Below are 8,006 nucleotides of genomic sequence, written 5' to 3' on the forward strand. Positions count from 1 at the left end.
TCTCAAAGGACCTTTTAGGAGCAAAGATTCTGCAGCCCCCACAGGGTGGGCTGTGGGATAGGGGCTGTCCTGGGCTCTCAGGGGAGGCTGAGGGAAGAGCCGAGGGCAGGGGCTGCCCTGGGATGGGCTAGAGGTGGGCGTTGGCAGGCAGCCTGGCCCCCCACTGCCAGCTGCCCTGGTTTCCTCTGCCTCAGGGAGGGCTTGGGTCACTCCTCTTTAAGCGAATCAGGCTTTTTACAAGCTGAGCCTGAGTATTTTACAAGCTGAATGTTCTCCAAATACAGCCCAGAATTTCTCTCAAGGCCATAATTAGTGGGGCCTCCCCAGCCTGGCATTAGACTCCACTCCCTAGGGTGGCTGAGGGGGGGTGCAGGGATGAGCCGGGCAGGGGAAGGAACGGGGCACGGGTGAGGTCCTGCGGGAGCGACATCCAGCAAGGGCCCTGCCAGCCCAGAGGAGCTCCAGCCAACTCCAGGAAGGGGCCTGGGACCCGGGCAGGAGCCCCAGACCTGAGTGAACCAGTGGGTGAGTCCTGCTCCCTCCCTCTGAAAGCCCTTCCCCCCTCCAGCCCTCCTCCGCCCCTCCCTCTATCCCACCGCGCTCTCCACGCCCCCCCCTTCCCTGCCTCCACCCATCCGTTTCCCTCCCTCTTTCTTTCCCTCCCTTTGCCCCTCCTTCCACCCTTCCCTTTCTCTGGGCCTCGTCTCTCTCTAGCCAGTGCTGGGGGCAGGGCTGGAGGGGCATCAGAGCCAGGCCCTAGAATTGCAGTGGGCGCATGCCAGCCACACTGAGTCTCTAGAGAGTCTCAGGACCTTGTTCTCTGTGTGCCCAGCCGGGTAGCTGGAAACCTGCATTCACCTCACTGCAGCCTTTAGCCAGTGGGCAGAGGGCGTCCCTGTGCTGGCCTCACAGTGAGGAGGCACTTCACAGGGCCACTGCTCCTCCACCTGATGCCTGCTGAGCCCCACAGTGCCCCCTTGAGACTGCTCAGGGCCCCTCACGCCTACTGGGGACCCCTAGCCCCACATAGAGGAGGATCCTGGGAGTGTAGCCAGTGCCACCTCCCCGCCCAATTCACACAGGGGAAACTGAGTCCAAGTTCGGGTGGAGGAGTCATGATTTCGATCAAGGCCCCTCGGCTGGCTGGGAAAGGAGGCCCAGCCAAGGTCGCTTGGCCCCGACCCTGGACACACGCTTACCTCTGACCCTGGACACACGCTTACCTCTGACCCTGGACACACGCTTACCTCTGACCCTGGACACACACTTAGCTCTGACCCTGGCTACACAGGAGCCCTGATCATGCTTCCACTCTGTGTTTTGACTCTGGATACACATGAGTGTGTATCCAGACACAGTATCCTAGACACATACTGAGCTCCGATCCTGGTCACTTTCCCAGTGCAGGAAACGAGCTGTGCTGGGGACTCAGATGCTGGTGTGGGGCTCCCACACCCATGTGCCCATAACGGCCTCTGTGCCAGGGGAACACAGGGTCACTCGGAAGTTCACGGCCTGGGCTTGAACCAGAGAGAGGACACAAGGAATCCCAGTTCCTTCCTCAAGGAGAGATGGGGGCACCTCGAAAGGTATCTACAGCCACCAGCTGGGGTCTCGGCCCACTCATGCCCGTGCGGTCGGGAGCTGCGCCAGCCCCCAGTCTCTCTGAGCCTGCATTTGTTTGTCTGAAGGAAAAGAGTGACAGTGATGCTGACAGGCACAGGAGGCTGCTCTGGGGTGGGCTTGGCGGTGGATGGGGTAACAAAAACCCAGCGAGAAACCAGCAGTGCCCACCCAGCACCCGCATCCTGACTCCCAATATCCTCCTCCACTCACAGGAATGAGGGCTCCCTGGAGAAAGGGCTGATTCTAGGTGTGGGAAGTAGAAAAGTTCCTCTTTAATATTTCCTTTCTTGTTAAAGAGTAAGTGTGCTAATAACTTTGTGAAGCCCTATGCTACGTAGCTGTTAGACATGTCACGCTTACAAGCCCGTAGCACGTTCTACGTCCTTGTACTTTAACCAGGGTATCGGTGCTGGACGTGCTCACAGCCCTGTCCCAGCTCTCCATTGCCTTTACCTGTTTAGAAAAATTTAAGTTGTTAACCAATCGGGTTTTAGTTTAGATTGTGAGGTCTGGCTCCAGCCAACAGAGATCAGACACAGCAGTAAGGACAACCCCAAATGTCTAAGGGACAAATTTGTCTGTTTTCCTTTGTTCTTTGTACTCTCGTGGCATGATGCCTAGTGAGAGTGCCCTTCCTGCAGCCCAGGAAGTAAAAATTGGGTTGCTGAAAGAGCCTTTGTCTCAGTGCTGATTTTTCTTTGCAGCTCCGAGCATCTATTTCCAACATAAGGGTGGGGGAGTACCCAGATGAGCCTGAAATACCTTTAAAAACAGAGCAAAACAAAAACCAGACTTCTTTATGGAGATATATGTCATGAAATTCACCCATTTAAAGTGAACCATTCAGTGGTTTTTAGTACTGCATATTCACAGAGTTGTGCAACCATCACCACAATCTCATTTTGGAACGTCTCTATTACTCCGAAAAGGAGCCTGTGCCCTTCAGCAGTCAGTGCCCGCTGCCCTGCTCCACCTTCTCTCTGTGTGAACTCGGCTATTCTGCACTTTGCACGTGAAGGGATCATACGCTGTGTGGCCTCTGGTCTGCCCCTCTCCCTGAGCACCAGGCTCTCAGCTCTCGCAGCGTTGTGGCCTATGTCAGCACTTGATTCTATGGAATGTACACCGTGTGGACAGAGCACATCTGTCTATCGGTTCATCCACTGAAGGACATCTGGGTTGTGGAGGACCATGTGGGGCCGCAAAAGAAGAAAATCCTAAAAAATAAGTCCCCTAATGGTGCAATTGTGAAAGGAATAGATCAGTCAACTGAAAACCCTTCCAATAGCCAGAGATGGAACAATTTGAACAGCAAAATACATAACAGTATTGGATTTTGACCCCGTGCATAAAATAAATGTTTATGAGCCCATAATAATATCAATAAATGATTGAAGAAAGAAAGATATAGGAGAGGAAAGACCAACCTTCTGTGTAAGAATTCCACATATTTACATAGATACTTTGCTTGAGAAGGTGGAGCTTTAATTCCCACTCCTCAGATGTGGTCACACTCAGTGACTTCCTTTCAATTAGGACAGCAGGGAAATGGGATGGCAGAATGGATTAGTCTGTTTTCACTCTGTTAAAAAGACATACCAGAGACTGGGCAATTTACAAAAGAGAGACGTTTAATGGACTTACAGTTCCACGTGGCTGGGGAAGCCTCAGAATCATGGTGGAAGGCAAGGAGGAGCCAGTCAGGTCGTACACGGATGGCAGCAGGCAAACAGAGAGACTTTGTGCAGGGAACCTCCCAATTTTAAAACCATCGGATCTCATGAGACTTATTCACTATCATGACAGCAGCATGGGAAAGACCTGCTCCCGTGATTCAATTACCGCCCACAATGTGTGGGACTTCAAGATGAGATTTGGGTGGGGACACAGCCAAACCATATCAGGGAAGAAATATTACTGGGAGAGGAGTCTGGCATTTGCAACACCATCAAAGCAGGCAAGGTCAGCATCCGCAGTGGTGAATCCCAGAGTCAGTGCATGCCCTTGCTGTGGTGTGACGGAAACAGTGCTTCATTTCTGCTTCCGTCTTCTCAAAACTATCATCCCAGTCTAACCACAAGGAAAACACCAGGCAAACTGAGACACACTCCACAAAATATTCAACCAATACTCCTGAAACTGTCAAGGTCACCAAAAACAGGGGAAGCCTGAGAAACTGTCACAGCCCAGAGGAGCCGAGGGAAAGCTGGTGAAGACGTGCCACACAGGCTCCTGGATGGTGCAATGGCGGAGAAAAAGGCATTAGGGGAGAGCGAAGCCAATCTGAATAAAGTGTGGATTCAGCTCATCATAACGTGTCAATATTGGTTCATTAACTGTGACAAACGGGCCACAGGAATATAAGATGTTCAAATCGGGATTTTAGCTGGGTGACGTGGCTCACACCCATAATCCCAGCATTTTGGGAGGCCAAGGTGGGAAGATTGCTTGAGGCCAGGAGTTTGAGACCAGCCTGGGCAACAGAGTGAGATCCCATCTTTACAATAAGTAACAAATTAGCCAGGCATGGGGGTGCATACCTGTAGTCCCAGCCCCTTGGCAAGCTGAGGTGGGAGGATCGCTTGAGCCCAGGACATTGAGGCTGCAGTGAACTGTGATGGCACCACTGCCCTTCAGCCTAGGCAAATGGGCAAGAACTTGTCTCAAAAAAGAAGGGGGGGGGAGGAGGAGGAGGAGGAGGAGGAGGAGGAGGAGGAGGAGGAGGAGGAGGATAAATAGGGATATCTGGGTGTGGGGAATATAAGAACTGTCTGTACTATCTGTCAACTTTTCTGTAAATATAAAACAATTATAAAAGTAACAAGCTTCTATCAAAAATGTGTCAATGCCTTTAGAAGGGAGGGGCTCCATGGTGGGGTTCATGTGCCCGGCAGAGCTATTCAGGCAATTGCCACACTTCCTTGGCCACATGGGCTGGTCTTGCTTAGAGAAGCTGCTGCCCTGGTCCCTAGAAGATCACACCTTGAGGCTGGTTTTGCCATGCAGGCAGTAACATTCTGTCTTTGGTAGCTTGAGAAGACCTGGAAATGGCTTGTCTCAGGAGATAAAATGCCAAGATAATGAAGCTAAGGTCACAGTTCATGCCCTTCAATTATCATTCCACAGTAGATGTTCTTATCCTGGTCACACCCTGATCCCTGACCCTGGACACACACTTGGCCCTGACACTGGACACACACTTACCCCGACCCTGGACACACACTTATTCCGACCCTGGACACATACTTACCCCGACCCTGGACACACACTTATCCCGACCCTGGACACACGCTTACCCCTGACTCTGGACACACACTTAGCTCTGACCCTGGCTACACAGGAGCCCTGATCATGCTTCCACTCTGTGTTTTGACTCTGGATACACATGAGTGTGTATCCAGACACAGTATCCTAGACACACACTGAGCTCCGATCCTGGTCACACACTGAGCCCTGATTCTGATCAGATACTGGGACCTGTTCCCACACTGAGGGTCGTGGTCTCATGCTGTGTGTAACTCTGACCTGACTCTGGAAATAAATTAAAGCTGATCCTGCTGTAAAAATTAAGTAATTCAAAATCAAAACTGTTGGAACTTTAAATTATTTTGAGACTTACAGGAATGTGATTACAGGACCTGAATCATGTAAACAGGCAGCTGTAACCTTTGTTTCTCTCATTTACAGCGTGCTGTAAAAGACCACAGGGTGCCAGAGAAGACCACTTCCCTCTTCACCGTTAGCTTCATTATAGACTGACCCCCCTTTTACTTCTCCTAGACAAAGACTTCACGACTATCACATTGTCTACGATGGAATGTTATAGACATTTAAACTGGAAAAGGAGAACAAGTTGTAATCAAATTGCTGTAACTCATAAACTGGCCTTGTATGAAAAAAAATTATAAGGCTGATAAATGTCTTTGTTTTAACTGTATGTAAAAGCAAGACCTTAACTTTCCAGCTTCAGAGCACTGAACCTCATTCTTCTAGGGTCTGTGTTACCTGGATGGTCATTCTCAGCTTAGCACGTGAATAAACTCTTTTAGACTGGATTCCGACCCTTTCCATCATTTCGGTTGTCACTGCTCATGTTCTGAGCCCTGGCCCTGGTGATAGCGATTGGAAGATGTATTAGGATCTAGGAACAGAGTTTGGGGGAAGCAAAGGAATGCCAGTTTGCTCAGAGACACAGAGCACTTGACAAGGGGATCAAAGAGCAGCTGGGGGCTCCGGCTGGTCGGCTCTTCAAGGATCATGAGCCAGGGAGCAACCAGGAGAAGGCTGGGCAGCGCAAGGTGTCCCAGCACTTGCTCTTGGCCAGCCCTGCTTCTTCCCCTCTTTCCTTCTCACCCAGAACCTTGTCCCTGCAACCCCTTCCTCCCTGGAGCAGGGAGGACACCAGCGTTTGGAAACCCATTTTGAAGGATCCCAGCCTGTGGGCTCCGGCTCACTGAGTGTGGCGCACGGCCGCACCATGAATGCTTGCCCAGGCACGTCCAGGCTGGCCCCTCCCTGAGCTGTGCAGGCTCCTTTGGGAGCGGAGACTGGGGCGGCAAGGTGGAGACACAGATGACTCAGTCTGGGTTCCAGGCAGGCGGGGTGCACGTTTCCAGCTGATCCGGTCAGCCAGGAACTGGGATGCAGGGATGCCTGTGTTCCCAGGCATGGTGCATGGCTGGTATTTTCCAGGAGCAAGGAGGTGCAAACTGGATAGACAAGGATGTCTAGACTTCCCTCTCAGCTCCCAGCAGGCTTCAGGGTGCAGCTGGGACAGCTCAGCTTGCCTTCCCTGCAGACTGGGGCTGAGCCGTGGCCTGCTCCTGGAGGGCCCAGGGCTGGGGCGCTGGAGGTGGGCCAGGAAGGGCCATTAGGAGCTCACGAGCCAGGGCAGGAACATCTGCATGGGCTTCCGTCTCCTAGCAGACTGCCTTGAAATTCTCTGACAGCAACGTGGGATGAAAAGTCCAGCACCTCCTGGGCAGAGTCTGGCTGTAAGTTAGATGAGTTACCCTGCCATCTACCAGGAGTGCCCAGGGACGGCCTCCAGGTCACCATCACCCAGCCTCCCTCTTGAAGCCCCTGCTGGCTAAGCGGAAATGTGGCCTGCAGAGTTGCTTCCGCAGCCCGCAGGGAGACGGGGACGGAGCCGGACTCATAGCTGAACCAGCAGCACCCCCACTGGGCAGCCGCGGCAGTGCGCCCTGGGGTCCTTCTGCCAGAGGAGGAGCCGGCCTCATCGCTAGGCCCACGGTGCTCCCAGCCAATGACAGGGTGTGGTGGGGCTACCCCTCCATGGCCTCCTCTTAGGGCAGCTTTGGCTGGGGCGTCTCTGAGGCTGGCTGACATCTCAGAATGGCCCCGCCATCCAGGAGGCCCCCTCCTTCCACAACTGTCAGAGCCATGTGATGTCCCACAGCTCCGGCCTCCCACTCCTCTTCCCTCTCATCCTTTACAGGAGTTTCTGGCGAAATGCTCTTGCACGTGGAATCCTGCTTTGGCATCCAGTGTGAGCCATGGCACCCAGGACACACAAAGCCCCTCTACACAGCAGCCCCCATCTGCCCTGCAGACTCCCCTGGCCTCGGCCCTGCACCTCTTCCTCGTTTTACACACATACATACACACACACACACACACACACAAATACACTCACACACACTACACACACACAGACGGCTCACACACGCAAGCACATGCACACATGTACACACCCACACATCACACATGTGCACACACGTACACACATGCCCACACATCCACACATGTGCATACACATGCACACACATACCCCCATACCTAAACATGCACACATGTGAGGGGGCAGGCACATGCACATTCACACACATACATACCCACACATCCACATATGCATGCACACACAAGCACATACACACATGTACATGCATACCCACACATCCACACACACGCACATACACAGAAGCACCTGCATACACATACACCCACACATGTGCACACACAAAAGTGCATGCACACACATACCCACACATACCCACAGGCGTACACCCTCACACACAACCACATGCACACATGTACACAGACACCCACACATCCATGTGTGCACACACACGAGCACATGCACACACATACCCACATCCACACACATGCACACTCACACAAGCACATGTATACACATAAATACCCACACATCCACACATGTGCACACACACAAGTACATGCACATCCATACACACGAGCACATACATGTACACACATCCACACACATCCACACGTGGGCACACTCACATATAAGTTTATGCACATGTACACATACTGCCCCACATCCACACACATGCACATACACAGACACACATGCACACACATCCACACCCACACATCCACACCCACACATTAATGCA

General features: G+C 52.5%; 1 long non-coding RNA gene across 1 annotated transcript; it reads left to right on the forward strand.

Annotated features, from left to right (window-relative positions):
- Positions 1–420: 420 nt before the first annotated feature.
- LOC141581418 (uncharacterized) lies at positions 421–3,934 on the forward strand. Its single transcript, XR_012514002.1, has 2 exons — positions 421–525; positions 2,331–3,934. It is a non-coding gene; the product is annotated as an uncharacterized LOC141581418 (long non-coding RNA).
- Positions 3,935–8,006: the final 4,072 nt, after the last annotated feature.

The sequence above is a fragment of the Saimiri boliviensis genome, chromosome 15 (assembly GCF_048565385.1).
Source record: "Saimiri boliviensis isolate mSaiBol1 chromosome 15, mSaiBol1.pri, whole genome shotgun sequence".
NCBI classification, from domain to species: domain Eukaryota; kingdom Metazoa; phylum Chordata; class Mammalia; order Primates; family Cebidae; genus Saimiri; species Saimiri boliviensis.